We start from the raw sequence: 18,637 nt of genomic DNA on the forward strand, positions 1-18,637 counted from the left end.
TTTTTCATCCACTTCTACCACCATCTCCACCCTTGCCACTACCAACCAAAACCCTTTTTTATATAAAAAACTGGGGTGGCGGATGAAGAAGATATATAATCACCATTGGATTCAAAGATTCATTTTATTGGAACGGGTTAGATGACTATAGTAACTTAAGTGATGGAGTGAAAATTTGGAAATTAAAGACATAAGGACATTTTGGTTATCAAAAAATAGAAATTGGACATTACTAAATCGTAAGAAATTGAACGTTTGTGGCAATTTGGATACAATTTAAGAAAAAAAAATTTTTGTGGTACTAAATAATTAAAAACACTATCTCCTCTACCCTCTATAATGGGTTTGCAATTAAAATAAACCTAAAGCAAAGTAGTTCAACAAGTTAGTGGTCAAGGCAAGCAGAGAGAGAGAAGGTCCACATCAATTTGAAAATTTGTATTGACTAAATTGTTCCATGGTTTCAGGACTTCCAACTTCTACCACAACCATTATAACCACTGGTAGCTACCAGTTGCTATCAACTTCAGACCTTTCAGGTGTTCCCACCCTATCTCCGTGCATTCCCTCCCCAGGATACTGTTGCACTACCAATACTGACACTGTTGCTAAAATTTTTGAAGATGTGATGCAGTATAGATGCTTGCGGAAGAATACCTTGATGAATATGATAGGGTCGTCAATGTATGAATATTGGCTCTGAGGAGTACGAGCGTGGGGCGCGCTCAGTTTTGCCTTGATCCAAGCGCGGGTCGCGCTCAGTTTTGTCTTGCCATAAGCGCGGGTCGCGCTCTGGGCCTTATCGTGGGCTTTACACTAATAAAGTTATTGTTTTGCTTATTTTGGTAGGATTGGTTTTGGAAAGTCACTGCTTGTTTAGTTTAGGGTTAGGACGCCTATTTAAAGGCTTAGGAGGGTTGTGATAAGACTATTCATTGATTTTATAAAGTTATTTCATCGTTTCTTGGTTAAAGAGCGATTTTTTTGATTGTTTGTGAGCTAACACACTTAGCATTACATTAGTTGGTATCAGATTTTGCTACGATCTAAATATGCCTCGTCAAGCAGAAAGAGGACGTGGTAGACCTCAGAGAGAAGCTTTTCTGGACGATGTGTATGCTCGTGACCGCATGGACGAACTTTCAAGGCAGGTAGCAGCGTTAACCCGCCAGGTCGAGGCCCTTAATCGGCAACCCGACCAACCACAAGACCGTGCACCACAACATGTGGAGGACGATCTGGAGGCAGAGGATAACAACCCCTTTGCCGTTTTGGAGGAGGATGATAATTTCCCTCGTGTTCCGCAACATAAGGAGAACAGACGCTGGGAATCGGGTTTGAAAATTGATTTGCCTGAGTTTCATGGTAGCTTATAGCCGGACGATCTGATTGATTGGCTCGGGGCTGTGGAGGAGGTTATGTAGTTCAAAGAAGTGCCAGACGACAAACAGGTGGCGCTTGTGGCAACTCGTTTTCGTGGTCGTGCTATGGCTTGGTGGCAACAGTTGAAAACGACTCGTCACCGAAGAGGTAAATCTAAAATCGTTGATTGGGGAAAACTTAAAAAATATCTCCGTGCCGATTTTTTACCATTCAATTATACACGTGAACTATATCAACGCTTTCAGAACTTGCGTCAAGGTGCAAAATCTGTGGATGACTATACCAAAGATTTTTATCAGTTATTGTCTTGTGTAGATTTGACAGAGTCTGATGATCAGTTAGTGGCCCGTTATATTGGGAGTTTCCGTTCTAACCTGCAGGATGCCTTGAACCTGTTTGATGTTTTTTCGGTCTCTGAGGCTCATCAACGTGCCTTAATTATGGAAAAACAACAGAACTGCAGGAGTAGTGGTCTTATTCCCCGTACTCCTAATGTTCCTATCACTAGGCCGCAGGGTCCTGAAGCTATAGGTCGTGGCGCTAATGCAGTTAAGTGTTTTTGTTGTGGTGAGATGGGCCACTATGCTAACCGATGTTCCAAACCGCCTACTCCTGGTAAGATTTTGTTTGCCGAGAATGAGGATATTGATGAGGATCCCATGGGTGGTTTTTTGGGGGCTCCCATCTTTGATAGGGGTGAACTTCTGGTGGTGCGCCGACTGTGTTTTACTCCTAAGGAAACTGAGGGTGATGGTTGGCTCCACAATCATATTTTCCAGTCGACTTGTACCATTCTAGGGAAGGTCTGTAAGCTGTTTATTGATTAAGGTAGCTGTGAGAATGTCATCTCTTCTGAAGCTGTTCGTAAGCTTAACTTGGCCACTGAGAAACATTCGGCGCCTTATTCTCTCTCTTGGTTAAAGAAAGGCACAGAGGTAACAGTGATTAAATGTTGTTTGGTTTCTTTTTATATTGGTTCTAAGTATGTTGATAAGGTCTGGTGTGATGTTGTTACTATGGATGCTTGCCATTTGTTATTGGGCTGCCCCTAGCAATTTGATCGGCGGGTTGCTCATGATGGTTGGAAGAATACTCATAGTTTTTAGTTTGAGGGTGTTAAAATTGTGTTAGTACCTACTCGGGAGCCTGTGCCCACAGCCTTAGCCGAGCCAAAGTCTTCTTGTTTGGCTTTGCACAGTTTTGAGACCGAAATGCTTGGTGCTAGTCACGGGTTTATTTTAATGTGTGAACCTAACACGCCGAAGATTGTAGTGCCAGCATGTGTGCAGGGATTATTACAGGAGTTCCCAGACCTTTTTTTGGATGAGTTATCGGCTGGTTTGCCTCCTATGAGGGATATCTAGCACCAAATTGATTTGGTTCCTGGTTCTAAAATCCCAAATCGTCCGCATTATCGGATGAGTCCGAAAGAACATGCTGAGTTACAACGACAGGTTACCGATTTGCTTACTAAAGGATTTATTCGGGAAAGTTTAAGCCCACGTGCGGTTCCTACTTTATTAGTTCCCAATAAGAATGGATCTTGGCATATGTGTGTTGACAGTTGGGCTATTAATAAGATCACTACCAAATACAGATTTCCTATTCCCCGGTTAGATGATCTTCTAGATCAGTTACATGGTGCTGTCGTCTTTACCAAGCTTGACTTAAAATCTGGTTAATATCATATTCGCATTCGAATTGGTGATGAGTGGAAGACCGCCTTTAAGACAAAAGAGGGCCTATATGAGTGGTTGGTCATGCCATTCGGCCTCTCTAATGCACCTAGTACTTTCATGCGAGTCATGAACCAGGTGTTGAAGCCATTTATAGGCAAGTGTGTGGTGGTGTACTTCGATGACATCTTAATTTACAGCAAGGATACTGCGTTTTATCTCCAGGATCTCCAGGATCTCCAGGCGGTGTTGTCTGTCTAACGCCAAGCTCAGCTATTTGCTACTGTTGCCAAATGCATTTTATGTACTGACTCAATTCTGTTTCTAGGTTATGTGGTTTCGGCAAAAGGTATCTCTGTGGATATGTCTAAGGTCGAGGCGGTTCGCTCCTGGCCTAGCCCGTCGACATTAACTGAAGCCCGTAGTTTTCATGGGTTTGCTTCTTTTTATCGCCACTTTGTTCCTCATTTTAGTACTATCACAGCTCCTATTACTGACTGTTTGCGTGGTAGTAAGTTTCTTTGGTCTCAGGCAGCTGAAGAGAGTTTTCAGTTTCTCAAGACTAAGCTTATTTCGCCACCAATTCTTAAACTGCCGGATTTTTCATCTCCCTTTGAAGTGTGTAATGATGCTTCTAAGGTTGGTATTAGGGCTGTTCTTAGTCAGCATACTCACACTGTTGCTTATTTTAGTGAGAAACTCTCAGGTGCGAAACAGAACTACAATGCTTATGAGTTAGAATTTTATGCCGTCGTTCAGACACTTAAACATTTGCGTCATTATTTGATTCACTCCGAATTTCTCCTTTATACTGACCATGAAGCACTCAAGCATATTGGTAACCAAGATAACGTTAGTGCCCGACAACTATGCTGGTCTAGTTATTTGCAGGATTTTACCATTGTCTTGCGCCACAAATCTGGGGTTCAAAATCGTGTGGCGGATGCTCTTAGCAGGCGTTCTTTGTTGTTAGTGTCCTTGCGTACTTCGGTTTTTGGGTTTGACTCTTTTCCCGAGATGTACACTTGTGATCCCTATTTTTCACTCGTTCTGACTGCTATATAGGAGGGCCAGTTATCTGAGTTTTCTCCATAGGAGGGGTTTTTGTTTAAGGGTAAGCGTCTCTGTGTTCCTGCCTGCAGCCTTCGTCTTCGCCTCATCACTGAATTGCATAATGAGGGCCACTTTGGGCGTGACAAGACACTACGACTCGTCTCTGAGTCTTATTTTTGGCCAGGTCTTAGCATAGAAGTTCACAAATTTGTTGCTCGTTGTCATATTTGCCAGGTCTCAAAGGGCCATGCTACTAATGCAGGGTTATATATGCCTTTACCTGTTCCGAGTCGTCCATGGTGTGATTTCAGTATGGATTTTGTTCTTGGTCTTCCTCGTACTCAATGGGGTCACGACTCTATTTTTGTGGTGGTAGATCGGTTCTCTAAGATGGCGCATTTCATTGCGTGCAAGAAAACTACCGATGCTGTCTGTGTTGCCTAGTTATTCTTTCACGATGTTTACCGGTTACATGGTTTGCCTACCTCTGTTGTTTATGATCGGGATACTCGTTTCCTTAGTCATTTTTGGCATTGTTTATGGAAAATGATGCACACTGAGTTGAAATTTAGTACTGCCTATCATCCACAGATGGATGGCCAGACTGAGGTTGTTAACCAGTCCTTGGGTAATCTGTTACGTTCTTTGGTGGGTACTAAGATCAAGTAGTGGGATTCTCATCTTGCCCAAGCCGAGTTTGCTTTTAACCCTTCGGTTAATCGGAGTTTGGGGTATAGTCCCTTCCAGGTTCTCTATGGGTTTAATCCTCGCGTTGCGGCTGATCTGGCGCCTATTCCTGGTTTACAGCCTATTCATGCTACTGCTTCTGAGATTGCTTAGCACCTTCAGGATACTCATGCTACTATCCATCAAAAGTTATTAGAGTCCAATGCAAACTACAAGGATACTGTTGATCGCCACCGTCGTGATGTTCATTTTGAGGTGGGTGATTTTGTCTGGGCTGTCCTTACTAAAGACCGTTTTTTCGTTGGTGACTATAATAAGTTGAAACATCGCAAGATTGGTCATGTGGAGGTGATTGAAAAGATTAATGCGAATGCCTATCGCCTTCGTTTGCCTAGTCATATCGGGACTTCGGATGTCTTCAATGTTCGACATCTCATTCCATTTTGTGGTGATTCATCTGATGATGAGGATGCTTTAAATTCGAAGACGAATTCTTTCCAACCAGGGGGGAATGATGTAGTACAGATGCTTGCGGAAGAATACCTTGATGAATATGATAGGGTCGTCAACGTATGAATATTGGCTCTGAGGAGTACGAGCGCGGGGCGCGCTCAGTTTTGCCTTGATCCAAGCGTGGGTCGCGCTCAAGGAGAGTGAATGTTACAGTAGAGATAGCGTGGGTTGCACTCAATTTTGTCTTGCTATAAGCGCGGATCGTGCTCTGGGCCTTATCGTGGGTTTTACACGAATAAAGTTATTATTTTGCTTATTTTGGTAGGATTGGTTTTGGAAAGTCACCGCTTATTTAGTTTAGGGTTAGGATGCCTATTTAAAGGCTTAGGAGGGTTGTGATAAGACTATTCATTGGTTTTATAAAGTTATTTCATCGTTTCTTGGTTAAAGAGCGATTCTTTTGATTGTTTATGAGCTAACACACTTAGTATTACATTAAGATGACAATAGGTCTCCTATTGCTCCCAACTCTGCACACTCACTCCAGTCAGTGAGGCCTTTAGTGAGCAGAGATATTGTGCCCTGCCCTCTGCCAACAATGTATAGATTGTGGATATTGTCCATGGTTCGAATTGCTGACACTGTTTCCTCTACATGATTTACTACAATTTGTTTGTACACCACAACCTCTTTACTCACATTCTTTAACCTAAACTTATTTATGAACTGTTCATCTAGTTGCTTCTCTATGTTATTATTGGTGTTCACAGTCAAATGTTTTGGTTCATTGGAATTTACAAGTGCTTCCACCACATCTTCTCCTGTTACAAATCGGATAACTGTTAAGTTTACACCTGAATGCCCTGCCATTCTCCACGCATATGATAGTACTTCTCGGCCGTCTGGGCCTCCGAAATAGAGCATTGCAATATGATGGGTGATATGGCTCGAGGCCACCCGGGAGGCCGGAGCCACCAAAGCTTCTATCAATGAGAATGCCAACTGAGTAGGGTGCATTGGCCAAGACATTTTGGTTGACGGTTCGTAGTGTTGGGTTAGTAACTTCCATGCCACCGACGGTAGTTTCCTGCTTGTGAATGGGGACAACAATTAAGCTTGTGGTCTTGTTCTCGGCAAGCTTGCAGATATCCTCGTGCATGGTGGAGTAGGGGGAGACGGCAGTTATGGGTTGAACAATGACATTTCATGTATGTTGTGCATAGTTCTGGAAGGCGTTAATAATGTGCTCAGATTGGGCTTGAGTATGGTTGAAAGCAGGACGACCAAATCTGTGGGCATTGTGGACTATGAGCATGGCAGAGGCATGACTAGTAAGTTCCACTAAGTGGAGTGTATATACGCAGATGGGGGACTTCTTGGTGGGATGTGAAGCCTCCAGGAAGTTGATTATGGTTGGTACATTGCGAGGAGTATGAACACACACCAATATTATTAGTTCTTTATCCTTCTTTGATCTTTGAATTGTCCTGTGCTTCTTTCCTGTGGAAGGCCTGGTAGGCCTATGAATTGTTTTTAGGGCGGGTACAGTGATGCCTGTCATGACCATTGCAGTAATCACCATGATTGCAAACTCTTGTTCGTCAAGAACCTTCACTCGATCCATTGAAAAGGGGATATATCTATGTGTTCTTACACAAACATACTTGAGCGTGCGTGCATTAGTGTTTTGAGGGTACACATCAATTAGCACCTCCTATGAGTCTATCACCTTGAGGTTCTTGCCTCAGGTATATTCAGAGGCTTACAAGTTACATCTTTTCTGGGTGAAATTGTAGCCTGAGCACTGAGGTGTAGTTAAAGTCCAATGTTTTAAAACGTGAAAGAGCCGACCAGGTGTTTGACCAGCTCAAGATGGCGACACCGTAATCCTCAAGGTGTAAGGCGTAAACCTCAAGCATGACATTTTCTTAATTCTAAAAATTTCCCATTATGTAAGTATAAAGTTCTGAGTCGTACAAATTAAAAGTGAACAAACAAAAATCAATAAAGTGAAGTAAACTTTGTGATACATCATTATATACAACTATTTATTCATAAACTTGAGATTTATTTAGAGTTTCATATCATTAAGGGTTAACAATTATACTCCCTTTTGCAAGACAAGATTCCCATACATGGATTGTGTTACAACCTATTCACTTAAGAGGCAATTCTCTACCCCTTACCCACTATTCTCTCCCTCAACTTTTTTTCTCTCTCTTCTCTTAGGTCCCTCTCACCCTTTAGGTTAATGAATCCGCCTCCACTTTTCTCTCTCACCCACTATTCCCCTTTATACCTTTCTTTCCATCCATCATGGCTCTCCACCTGTCCCTCCATCTCGCGGTCCTATTAGCTCCATGTGGTTTCCGTTCCGTCACAGACCCCATCTTTGTCGGCTGATCGGTGGATCCACGGACCTCGAAGCTACACTGCTTCGGCCCAACTCACTACTCCTATTCAGTTGATACATACTGCCACTACAGATGCCCCCTCTCGAGTCCGCGATGGTATGTCGATCGGGAGTCGAGAGCCCCTACATTAATCTTTTCCCGTAGCTTTCCATCTTCCTTTCACGGCTGGATTCACTAGTTCCCATGTGGATCAGTGGCGACCCCCCTCGATTCTTGTGCATCCACGCGTCCTTCATTGGCTGGATCCTTTTGGTGTCCCCTCGATTTCAGCTCCCCTCAAATTACCTTTTTACCCCCTCCTCTTATAAAAAGCCCACTCGATTTTTCTTCTCTCACTTTGCCTTTCTCTTGCCTTTCAGTTTCTTTCAACCTCCCCTTCTACCTTTCTTCTTATTTTTCAACACTGGTTGCTCTTGTGGTCGTCGTTTCTCCGGTTTCCTCCGTGGGAATTCTTACTTCGGCTGCTTTTCTCCTACCTCAGGTTGGTTTTCTCTTCTCTCTAGCTCCCTTTACTTGCTATATTGCGCATTTCTCCTTGGTTCTTGGCGTTAGAGTCTGTTCATTTTCCCTTCCTTCTCCGCCTTGTTGTAACTGTGTGTCTTCCACTCCGATCCACGATGTCGACAGCAAGATCCGCCACCTCTTCCTCTTCCCAGTCCCGTAGTCGTGCTTCCCCCCCTCTCCCCGACCAGACCGAGGCCCCTTCAACCTCTGGACAAGCTTTTACCCTCCTGCCGCCTCCGCCGCGCGGCCGTAGACCTAACCTTGAAGCTGTTAAAGCGGCTTATGGAATACCCGCTGACGTCATCCTAGAGCATGTGCCTGACCTAACTCACTTCCCCCACCTAGTTCCCTACAGGCCGAGGTGCCTTGTGGCCACGGTAGGACAAATCGTTGCCGGCCTGCGATTGCCCCTCACCCGCCTCGATGTCGAGGTGTGCAATCACTTTAACATCCCCCCTTGCCAAGGCATCGGCAACTTCTGGAGGATCATGTATGCCGTGAACCACTACAACCGTTCCGAAGTACCCAAGATAACGGTTCGCGACATGACCGCTCACTTCTTCATCAAAAAGAGCACCAAGGAGGTCGGTGTCGGCTATCACTCCTTCTGTGTCCGTCCTAGGAAGCGTCACTTTATTCTTCGTATCACTTCCTCTGACAAACTGTGGCACCACTACCCTCTTTATATCTCAGGAAACTTCCTCTCCGCTGATCTTCCCTCTGAACTGAACCTTAAACACTTGGCTTTTCTTCTTAGTGGTGAGTCTCTCTCTTTATCTTCGCCCCCTAGATGCATATCTTTTGTTTTCTCAACTGACTTGTCGGCTCTCTTTTTCAGGTTGGCGCCCCGACTCAAAGTCGCGACCTTACGACAACATTTCCTCTACCACATTTCAAAAGCTCCGCGACCTGGGACCTGCTCAGGCCGTGATACTTGGGATTGACCCTGCCACCGCCACCCCGCTATTGGCCGATCCCGAATTGTGATCCATAGGGAAATACTGCGCCCCCTTTTTCCGTCCCCCTCCTCCCAAAGAAAGAAAACCACGTAACAATCCCCCCACCAAGGGAAAACGCCGTACCACCAAACCCCCACTCCGCCCCAAGTCTGCTCATAAGAACCCTTCTCCCGCCGCCGCCCCTACTCCTTATCGATCCTTGACCACCTGGGAGGACCAATACTCATCCTCTCATTCTCCTTCCACCGCCTCTCAAGACTCAGATATGGGTGCCCACAAACGCAAGCTCTTTGACAGCGACTCGGATGACGATGTCGTCCCCATTACTGCCCCCCCTAGCTGCGGCTCCCTCCTCTCCTTCCACCACCTCCAAACGTTCACGGCCCTCGGCTCCTGAAGAGGGTCCCCCCGCTACCAATGCCCCTCCGCCTACCGCTTCTTCCTCGATGCGGTCCGGAAAAGAGGCGGCGTCCGGATGAGAAGGGGCGGTGCAGCGTTCCCCCCTTCTGCCCCACTTTCAAACTTCGCCACCTAACCATCAATGACTCTGCCTTGGAAAATCCAGCGGTGGCTTCCTCCCTATTCTTCGGGTCTCATCTCCCCAAAGACATGGCATATGCTGAGGGTGGCAACTTCGAGTCTCATCGGACCTCATTCTACACTGGCTGGGAGAAGGTAACCCTCTCTTTTCATTCTAGTGTCTCCCTTCCCTTTCTTTGAGTATTCTAACTTCTATTCTCTTCCACAGATGAGTTTGGACATCTCCTTTATGATCCGCGGCCTATTTGGTGCCCGGCGGATCGATGAACCTGACACAAGGAGGTCGCCTACCGGAAAAGGATAAGTCCGCCATGAAATGGACACACCGAGGGCCCAGGATGAGCTGAAAGTTGCAGAAACCGCCCACCTTGCTTACATGGACAAGGTTAATGACCGCTTGAGTAATCAGCGCGAGACCCTTCAAGCGACGCATGCCGCTGCTCTGGATGCCCTCTCCCAGAAGCATCAAGAGGAGGTGTCGGCTCTTCTGAATCAACATGAAGCTGATATGGACGAGCTCCGGGATAGTTTTCGGGCCCAGGCCGAAAAGAGGGTGGCCAAGAAGGTCAAGGAGGAATTTGACCGGCTCACCAAAGAGGGTCGTCTCCTTCCAGAAGCCCCTGCCGCGGCTCCACTACCCGAGGTCTCCGTGCCCATCCCGGACTCCCCTCCTGCCATGCAAGATGCCGCTGCGCTGGTCTCTGAGGCGATAAATGAGGCGGCGGATGTAATCATAGCCGAGGCCGCCGTCCGTGGTCCGCGGTGAAAGCACCGCAGATGAAAATTAGCTTGTTTTTGCCCCGCTAGGCTTCCCTTGACTCTATTTTGTAACACTACTTTTGCTACAATTTTTTCTGTCTTTCCACCCCCTCTTGTTGGGATGTTTATATTATGTTATGTTTGATTGTCTGGGGTGTTTCTTCTGCTACTCTTACTCATGTGTGAACAATAGCAAGACCCTATTAGTGTATTCGACCCCATTGGTAGGGAATGTTTGATTTGCTTGCCCCACGCCCAGACCAGGCCTCCGCCACTTTCTCTAACTCTGGCAGGCACTCTGCTGCGGCGGCGTGGAAGCCTCTTTGCTTCCGTTCGCCTTTATCCCATATAGGTCCGGGGCAACTCCTCTCACCCCGGAACTGCGGGGAACTCATCTCCGCGAGGCACCTAATTGTGCCTCACTAAAGTTTGGACCTCTCGTCCTTGGAGGGCTCACCCCCTCCCTTCCCTTCACTCTAAGGGGCAAATAAAACTCAAGTAACAATGTTTAACTCAAAAGTGCTACAGTTTTATATATGTACAGATAGCTCAAACCATTCCCCCTTTTCCCCATTACATCTACTCGTGAAATTTTTTCAGCAACCTTACATTCCACGGCCTATCCACATCTGTGCCCTCCACAGTTTGTAACCTGTAAGTGCATGTTCCCCCACCTCGATCACCACATATGGCCCTTCCCAGGTCGGACCCAATTTTCCTTCGCTGGCCTTCTTGGTGCTGGGTGTCACTCGCCTAAGCACCTTGTCTCCCACCACAAATTTCCTCACTCTCAATTTCTTGTTGTATTGCCTTTGCAAGCGGCGCTGATACTCTTCCAGTTTGACGCGAGCAGTGTCTCTCCTCTCTTCCGCTAGATTCATGTCTCTGGCCAGGATGCCCCAGTTTGATCCATCATTTACAGCCGCGGTCCTAGTGGTTGCTGCCACCATTTCCGTTGGTATCACGGCCTCTACTCCATACGCCAACGCAAAAGGGGTCTCCTTGGTCGAGGTCCGCGGGGTTGTCCGATACGCCCAAAGCACCCGATTTAATTCGTCGGCCCAGGCCCCCTTCTTGCCTTCCAATTTTCTCTTAAGATTGTTGAGTATGGTTTTGTTAGAGGACTCCGCTTGCCCGTTCACCTCGGGGTTGTAGGGGGCCGAGAACCCCTGTTTGATATGATATGTTTGCAGAAAATTCTTAACCCTTGATCCTGTGAACTGGGTTCCATTATCCGCAATGATAGTGTTGGGCACCCCGAAACGGCATATGATGTTTTCCCACAAGAACTTGATCACTTGCACCTCTTTTACCTGCTGCAATGGCACCGCTTCGATCCACTTCGTAAAATAATCCGTCGCGGCCAACAAGAATCTCCTTTTACCACGAGCCATGGGCAGCGGTCCCACTATGTCAAGGGCCCACATTGTGAACGGCCACGGGCTAGACACGCTGTGCAGCGGCTCTGCTGGGGCCAATATTAACTGAGAAAACCTCTGGCATTTCTCACATTTTTTGGCGAATTCCACGGCGTCTCTTTTCATGTGAGGCCAGAAGTAGCCTTGTGTTAGCAACCTGTGTACCATTGTCCTGCCTGCCGAGTGGCTCCCACAGTTCCCTTCGTGCAACTCACTGAGCACCTCTTGAGCCCGCTCCGACCCCAAGCATCTTAACAAAGGTCCATTGAAGTTCCTCCGATATAATTCCCCTCCCACCAGTACGTATCTACGTGATGTCTGTTCCAGCTTTCGTCTTTCTCTGGGGCAAATCCCCTCACCCCCTGTCAAAAACCGTTTGATTGGCATTACCCATCCCTCGTCACACTCCGCGGTGTTCATCACTCCCCATGCCTCCTCGACACTCGGCCTGTCCAACTTCTTCACTTGGAGGGTCCTTTCCTCGGATCCCGGCATGGCCGCCGCTCACGCACGCCAGAGGCGTCTGCGTGGCGATTCTCCCCTCGATTTAAATGTGCAAAGCGGATTCTTGTGAACCTCGGCGCCCAAACCGCAAAACTCCCAAATATCTCGCCATCATCCCGCACCTCGGCCATGAACCCTCCATTAACTGGCATACTACCAAATTAGAGTCGGAGTATACAATGAGTTCCTTCACCCCCAGGCCCTCGACCATTCTCATGCCGGCGATTACCGCCTCATACTCCGCTTCGTTGTTGGATGCCGCGAAACCCAATTTCATTGTCAGCTCTAGCCTGTTGTTGTCCGGTGTGACCAATACTACCCCAATCCCGCTGCCCGCATCCGTCGCGGACCCATCCGCCATAAACAACACTTCTCCAACCGCTTTAGTTAGTCCCATGGGTTAAAGCTATCCGGCTCCTCTTCCCTCTTTGATTCCAAAACCATCTCCTCCCCCCATGTCGGATCCTCTGCGGGAAACTCTGCCAAGAACTCCGCCACCGCCTGAGCCTTCTCCGCTGTTCTCACCTGATATTGGATGTCATACGAACTTAGCATCACGGCCCATTTCAGCATTCTCCCCGACTTCTCTGCTCTCAAAGCCTGCTTCAGCGGCAAGTTCGTGACCATGATCACTGCGTGGGCTTCAAAGTAGGGCTTCAACCTTCGAGCTGAAAATATCAAAGGCGGCGTACTTCTCCACCCGATCAGATCTGATTTACGCATCCAACAACGCCTTTACTCGAAGTACACCGGCCTTTCTATCTTATCCACTACTCGAACGAGGGACCGAAATTGATTGCATAATCGAGACCCCCGTATAAATACAATTTTTCTCCTCTTCGGGCGCGACAACAACAGCGGCATATCTTCTAAATACCTTTTAAGATCCTGAAATGCCTGCTCACACTCCGCCGTCCATCTGAAATCTGTGGTGTTTCTCAACAATCTGTACAGCGGCCTACATTTGTCGGATGATTTTGATATGAACCTGTTGAGAGCCGCGACCCTTCCAGCCAACCGCTGCACCTCCTTCACTGTCTTGGGTGATGGCATCTCCACCAACGCTCTTATCTGCTCTGGGTTGGCCTCTATACCTCGCTGTGTCACAATATACCCCAGAAATTTCCCTGTGGTGACTCCAAACGTACACTTCTCGGGGTTGAGTTTCAAATTGTGCGTTCGTAGTATCTGAAATGTCTCCTCCAACCCTTCCAAGTGCTCCTGTTCGGACATACTCTTCTCCACCATATCATCAATGTATACCTCAATGCCCTTTCGGATCTTGCCCTCAAACATCTTCTCCCCCAAGCGCTGGAAGGTGGCCCCCGCATTTTTTAATCCAAATGGCATTCTGGTATAGCAGTATGTGCCCCCCTCCACTACGAAGGCCGTTTTTTCCTGATCAGGCCCATACATTGCCACCTGGTTGTACCCCATGGATGCATCCATAAACGAGAAGAAACTAAACCCCGCCGTCCTGTCTACCAACTCATCCACTCGCGGCATTGGATAACTATCCTTCGGACATTCTGAATTTACGTCCGTGAAGTCCACACACATCCGTACCTTTCCATTTTTCTTCGGCACTGCGACCACATTAGACAACCAGTCTGTGAACTCCACCTCCCTTATTATCCCCGCACCCTTTAGCCTCGCCACCTCTTCTCGGATTCCTTCTGCATATTTGGGCCTCATGCTTCTCATCTTCTGTCTCACTGGCTTCGCATCCTCCCTCATGTGCAAGCGATGACACGCAAACTCCGGATCTAACCCAGTGACATCCTCTATTCCCCACGCAAAGACGTCTCCGTTCCTCCTCAAGCATTGAACCAACTTATCCTTCCATTCTCCTGTAAGACTCGACCCTATCGATGTGAACTTTTCCTCCTCGCCCTCTCCCAAGTTTACTATCTCTATCTCATCTAAAGTCTTGGGATCCTCCTCGACCTCCCCTCCCTCCTCCTGCCCCCCAGATCATAATTGCTATCTTTGGCCTCTTTCTAGAGCCCGTCGACTCCTCTTCTGGTCCGCGGGCCATCCTCTTGATTGTATTCTGATGACTATTCTTGGATGCCACCTGATCTCCACGGACCTCATATATTCCCGTTGGGGTGGGGAATCGGATAACTTGATAGTAAGTCGACGGCACAGCCCTCATCTCATGTATCCATCTCCTTCCCAAGATTGCGTTGTATTGAGAATTGGAGTCGACCACCATGAACCTTGAGAATACTGTCATGGGCCCCGTTGTTACCGGCAGCAGAAGTTCTCCCATAGGCTCTGTCACACTCCCATTGAATCCATATAAATTTGTCCGCGGAGGCCTAAGTTGCCCCGGGTTGATCCCCATCTCCTCAAGAGCTCCTTTGAATAGCAGATCCACGGCGCTACCGCCGTCTATCAGGACCCTTTTGACCACATAATTGCCCATCGCCACTGTAATGACCAACGCATCCTCGTGTGGCGTATCCACGCCTCGGAGGTCTGCCTTGGAGAACGTGATTTTCTCCTCCCCGCTCATTGAATCTGCTCTGTATCTCTGTCCGCTATGGGTCTCGTTGACCTGCTGGATACTCGCCGCCCTTCTAACCTTATCTCGGTGGGCATTGTGACTCAGCGCTTCCCCGCTGAAGATAACATTTATGGTCCCCAATATCCGTCCCGCGGCAGGCCCGGGCTCCCGGTTTGGGTTTTCCCCCACGAATTCCCTCAGCATCCCCTTCTCTACTAACCTCTGGACTAACCATTTCAGGGCATAACAATCATTGGTTTCGTGATTGCGCACTTGGTGATATTCACAGTAGGGCTTGTTTGGCATTTCCGCCGGAATGGTTCGCGGCCCTTCATACCCCTGCACATTCTTAATCAACGGTAGTATCTCACTCAATGGTTTCACCAACGGGACGTGCTCCACCTCGCGGTATGGCTTCCGCTCCCTTTGCTCTCTCTGCGCTATCTCCCTTCCTCTTTCTGGCCTCGAGGACTGTCCGCGGTATCTCTCCCCGCCTCGGCTGTTTCCCTCGGCCTTTCTGCGTTCACCCCCTTTCTCTACCGCCCGATCGTCTTGGCTCCTTTCTTGACTCCTTCTGCATGTCTTCATATCTTATATACTTCTCTACCCTCGGATATAACTTCGTGCGATGTCGCTATCTCGTTCTTTTGCCCGCGGATGGTGAACTGCCGTTCAGTCGCGCAGCCCTTTTCGAATGCTATTACCGCGCGTCCTCTCATCCGGATTCTCTACCTTTAGGGTCTCGCCTTTGAAACGACATACGGTATTCTCGACCGATTCAGCGGACCTCTGTCGACGCGTTGAATAGGGCGCGATATCCACAACCCTCCTTTTCGATGTATAAAGTGGTCAACGAACGCTGCTTTAACTCTTGAAATTGGTTATGCTCTTCAAGGCAACCGGTAGTACCGGTCGGAAGCTCCACCCTTAAGATCGGCGGGAACATCATGCACTGCAGACCATCATACCTCGCCTCTTGCCAAAGAGGCATCTGCTTTATCTGAAATGGTGGATGTGATCCGCCGGGTCCCCGTTCCATCATATCTCTAGAATCTCGGCCGGTTGAAGCGTTTTGGTACATCCGAAGCCCATATCGCATCTCTGAAGTGGGTTCGGTTCAAATTCAGCCCCCACCACCACTTATCGGCGGCGCTGTTTGGACCCTTGTCGATGAAGATTCGCCACTTTCGGTCACTTTGTTGATCATTTGTTGCACTTGTTCACCGTTAACCCGGTCACCGGATTATCCACCAAGGTTGGTCCTTGTTCCCTTCGCCGTCCTCCACCTTTTCATTCTCTGTTTCTTCCCTGTTTCTTCCTCGGTCCCCTCCTCCACCCTCTCCTTCTCTCTTCTTAGCTCCTCGTTTTCCTCCCTCAACCTTTCAATCTCTTCCTGCATAAGCCGCGTCTCCTCTTCTGCTCTTCCCTCCTCTCATCCTTCTCCTTCTTCTACCTCCGCTTCCCGCATCTGTTCTGGGACCTTTATCTTACGTGGCCTACCCGCCGCCTTCTTTGGTGCCATTTCTTCTATTCCCCACAGACGGCGCCAAATGTTACAACCTATTCACTTAAAAGGCAATTCTCTACCCCTTACCCACTATTCTCTCCCTCAACTTTTTTTCTCTCTCTTCTCTTAGGTCCCTCTCACCCTTTAGGTTAATGAATCCGCCTCCACTTTTCTCTCTCACCCACTATTCCCCTTTATACCTTTCTTTCCATCCATCATGGCCTCCACTGCCCCTCCATCTCAAGGGTCCTATTAGCTCCATGTGTAGGGTTTCGTATCACGACCCCATCTTTGTCGGCTGATCCGGTGGATCCCGGACCTCGGCTTCTGTTGCTCGCCCAACTCACTACTCCTATTCAGTTGATACATACTGCCACTACAGATTGATTAAAGATGGTTTACAAGTTAAAGTATTTACAAAATGTTAAGGATGGGTTAGTTTGGACGTTTGGAACATCAATACTATTAATTTATAGTATTTAAAGTTGATGTCTACTCAGACTAAAAATAAAAATTCCAATAAAAAAAAATGATGGTCTATTTTTCTTTTGGGATGGAGGCGTACACCTCACTACTAAGGCGTATGCTTCAAGAACGCCTCACACTGAAGCGTATGCTTCCATTGCATAAACGCCTTACTCAATGCCTTTAGGGCATTTTAGGCGCCTCGAGGTGTACACCTCAAACGCCTTTTAAAACAATGAGTAAAACTAAGAAATGGTTATAGGAGATTCAATTTTTTATTGTCTTCTTCCCTAAAATCCAGTCACACATCGTCATAAGCAAGAAAGGTTAATTAAACACATTGTCTTCTTTTCATGATCTTTTAGTATTCTCAAGTAGTTAGATAATTGGAATGTTTAAAGAATTTTCCTTGGGAGAGAGAGTAAGAGAGATACCTTCTGGTCCCTCCCCACATTAAGTATGATCACCTCGACTAGGCCTTTGGTGTTCATCAACATTCCCAGAGCGACCCCTTCACGCAATGGCATCTCATAATAGAGGGCAACAAGGAGAGTGCCACCTATTTTGCCAACATAAGCTAGAAAGATAATTAGCAATAGAATGATACAGGTTTTGGCGTTCTTGATAGCTCAAAGATCAGTTCTGAGTCCACTTATGGCAAAGAACAGAGGGAGAAGCAGTGTAATTACAAAGTCCTCGAGCTTCTCTATAAGAGTAGTTCCAAGTGGTCCGTTGGGTATAATAAGACCAAAGACAAAAGCACCAAAGACAGAATGTGTGCCGATGGCATCAGTGATGAAGGCACATATCATGACGCCAGTGAGGATGAGACAAATGTAGAAGTCATTGAAATTCTCTCCCTCTGGTGTGTTGCTTACCATCCATTGATACCAGGATGGAGCACAAAGATGCAAAAACAGACAAAAGCACTGGAAGAGAGGATCATATAAGTAGCAGACGAGGGGTTGGCTTTGGTTTCAAACAAAGCTATCGCTAGAGCCAGGAGTACCCATGCACACAAGTCATTGATGATTGCAGCAGACATGGATATTCTCCCAAGGTTGGTGTTTAGTAGCTTGAGGTCAGCAAGGATGCGTGCAAGCACAGGGAAGGCTATAACAGAAACAACGATACCCAAGAAGAGGAGAAAGGAGTATTCCGTTATGGCCGCTGCATTTTTGAGAATGAAGCCAGTGATGATACCTATAAGGAACGGCAAAGCCATGTTGGGGTTTATACCAATACCAATCGATTCCCCACTACATAGATAACTTGTATTTGAACACAATTCAACTCCAGACAACAATCTCAATATCAACTACAACCTAGCTAACATGCCCAACTTGCTAAACAACTATTAACAACAGATAATATTGTAAAGCAGTAAAAGCAAACCACAACACAAAGATATACCGTGGTTCGGCCAATGATGCCTACTTCTACAAGAGGCTAGTCCTTTTATAAAGTGGGAAGGAAGATTATAATCACTCCTTGTAGTCCCTGACCTTACTAGATCACTCCTCTTTCTTTACAGGGTTGTATCTCTATAAAGGTTATCTCTCAATCTTGATTCCTTTCAAGATTGGATTTCTCTCTGACTTTTGTGCTGTCTCTCGTGTGTTAGGTTTTGCCAAAAACCCCAACTCTTATTGCAAACTTACGGTCCACAAAAATAGAATCCTCCAAAAAATAGGCATGGGCGCGGGGCGCACCTCGGGCAAGTTCAAGTCGAGCACGGGTCGCGCTGAAGTGCCTGGAGGTCGACCAGCTGGCATAAGCGTGGGTCGTGCCCAGGCTTATGCA

At 47.2% G+C, this 18,637-nt stretch overlaps 1 pseudogene; it reads right to left on the reverse strand.

Annotated features, from left to right (window-relative positions):
• Window positions 1–507: 507 nt before the first annotated feature.
• Window positions 508–18,637, reverse strand: part of LOC147515109 (cation/H(+) antiporter 15-like) — a 40,580-nt pseudogene continuing 22,450 nt past the window's right edge.

This window comes from Coptis chinensis, chromosome 2 (genome assembly GCF_015680905.1).
Source record: "Coptis chinensis isolate HL-2020 chromosome 2, ASM1568090v1, whole genome shotgun sequence".
NCBI lineage: Eukaryota > Viridiplantae > Streptophyta > Magnoliopsida > Ranunculales > Ranunculaceae > Coptis > Coptis chinensis.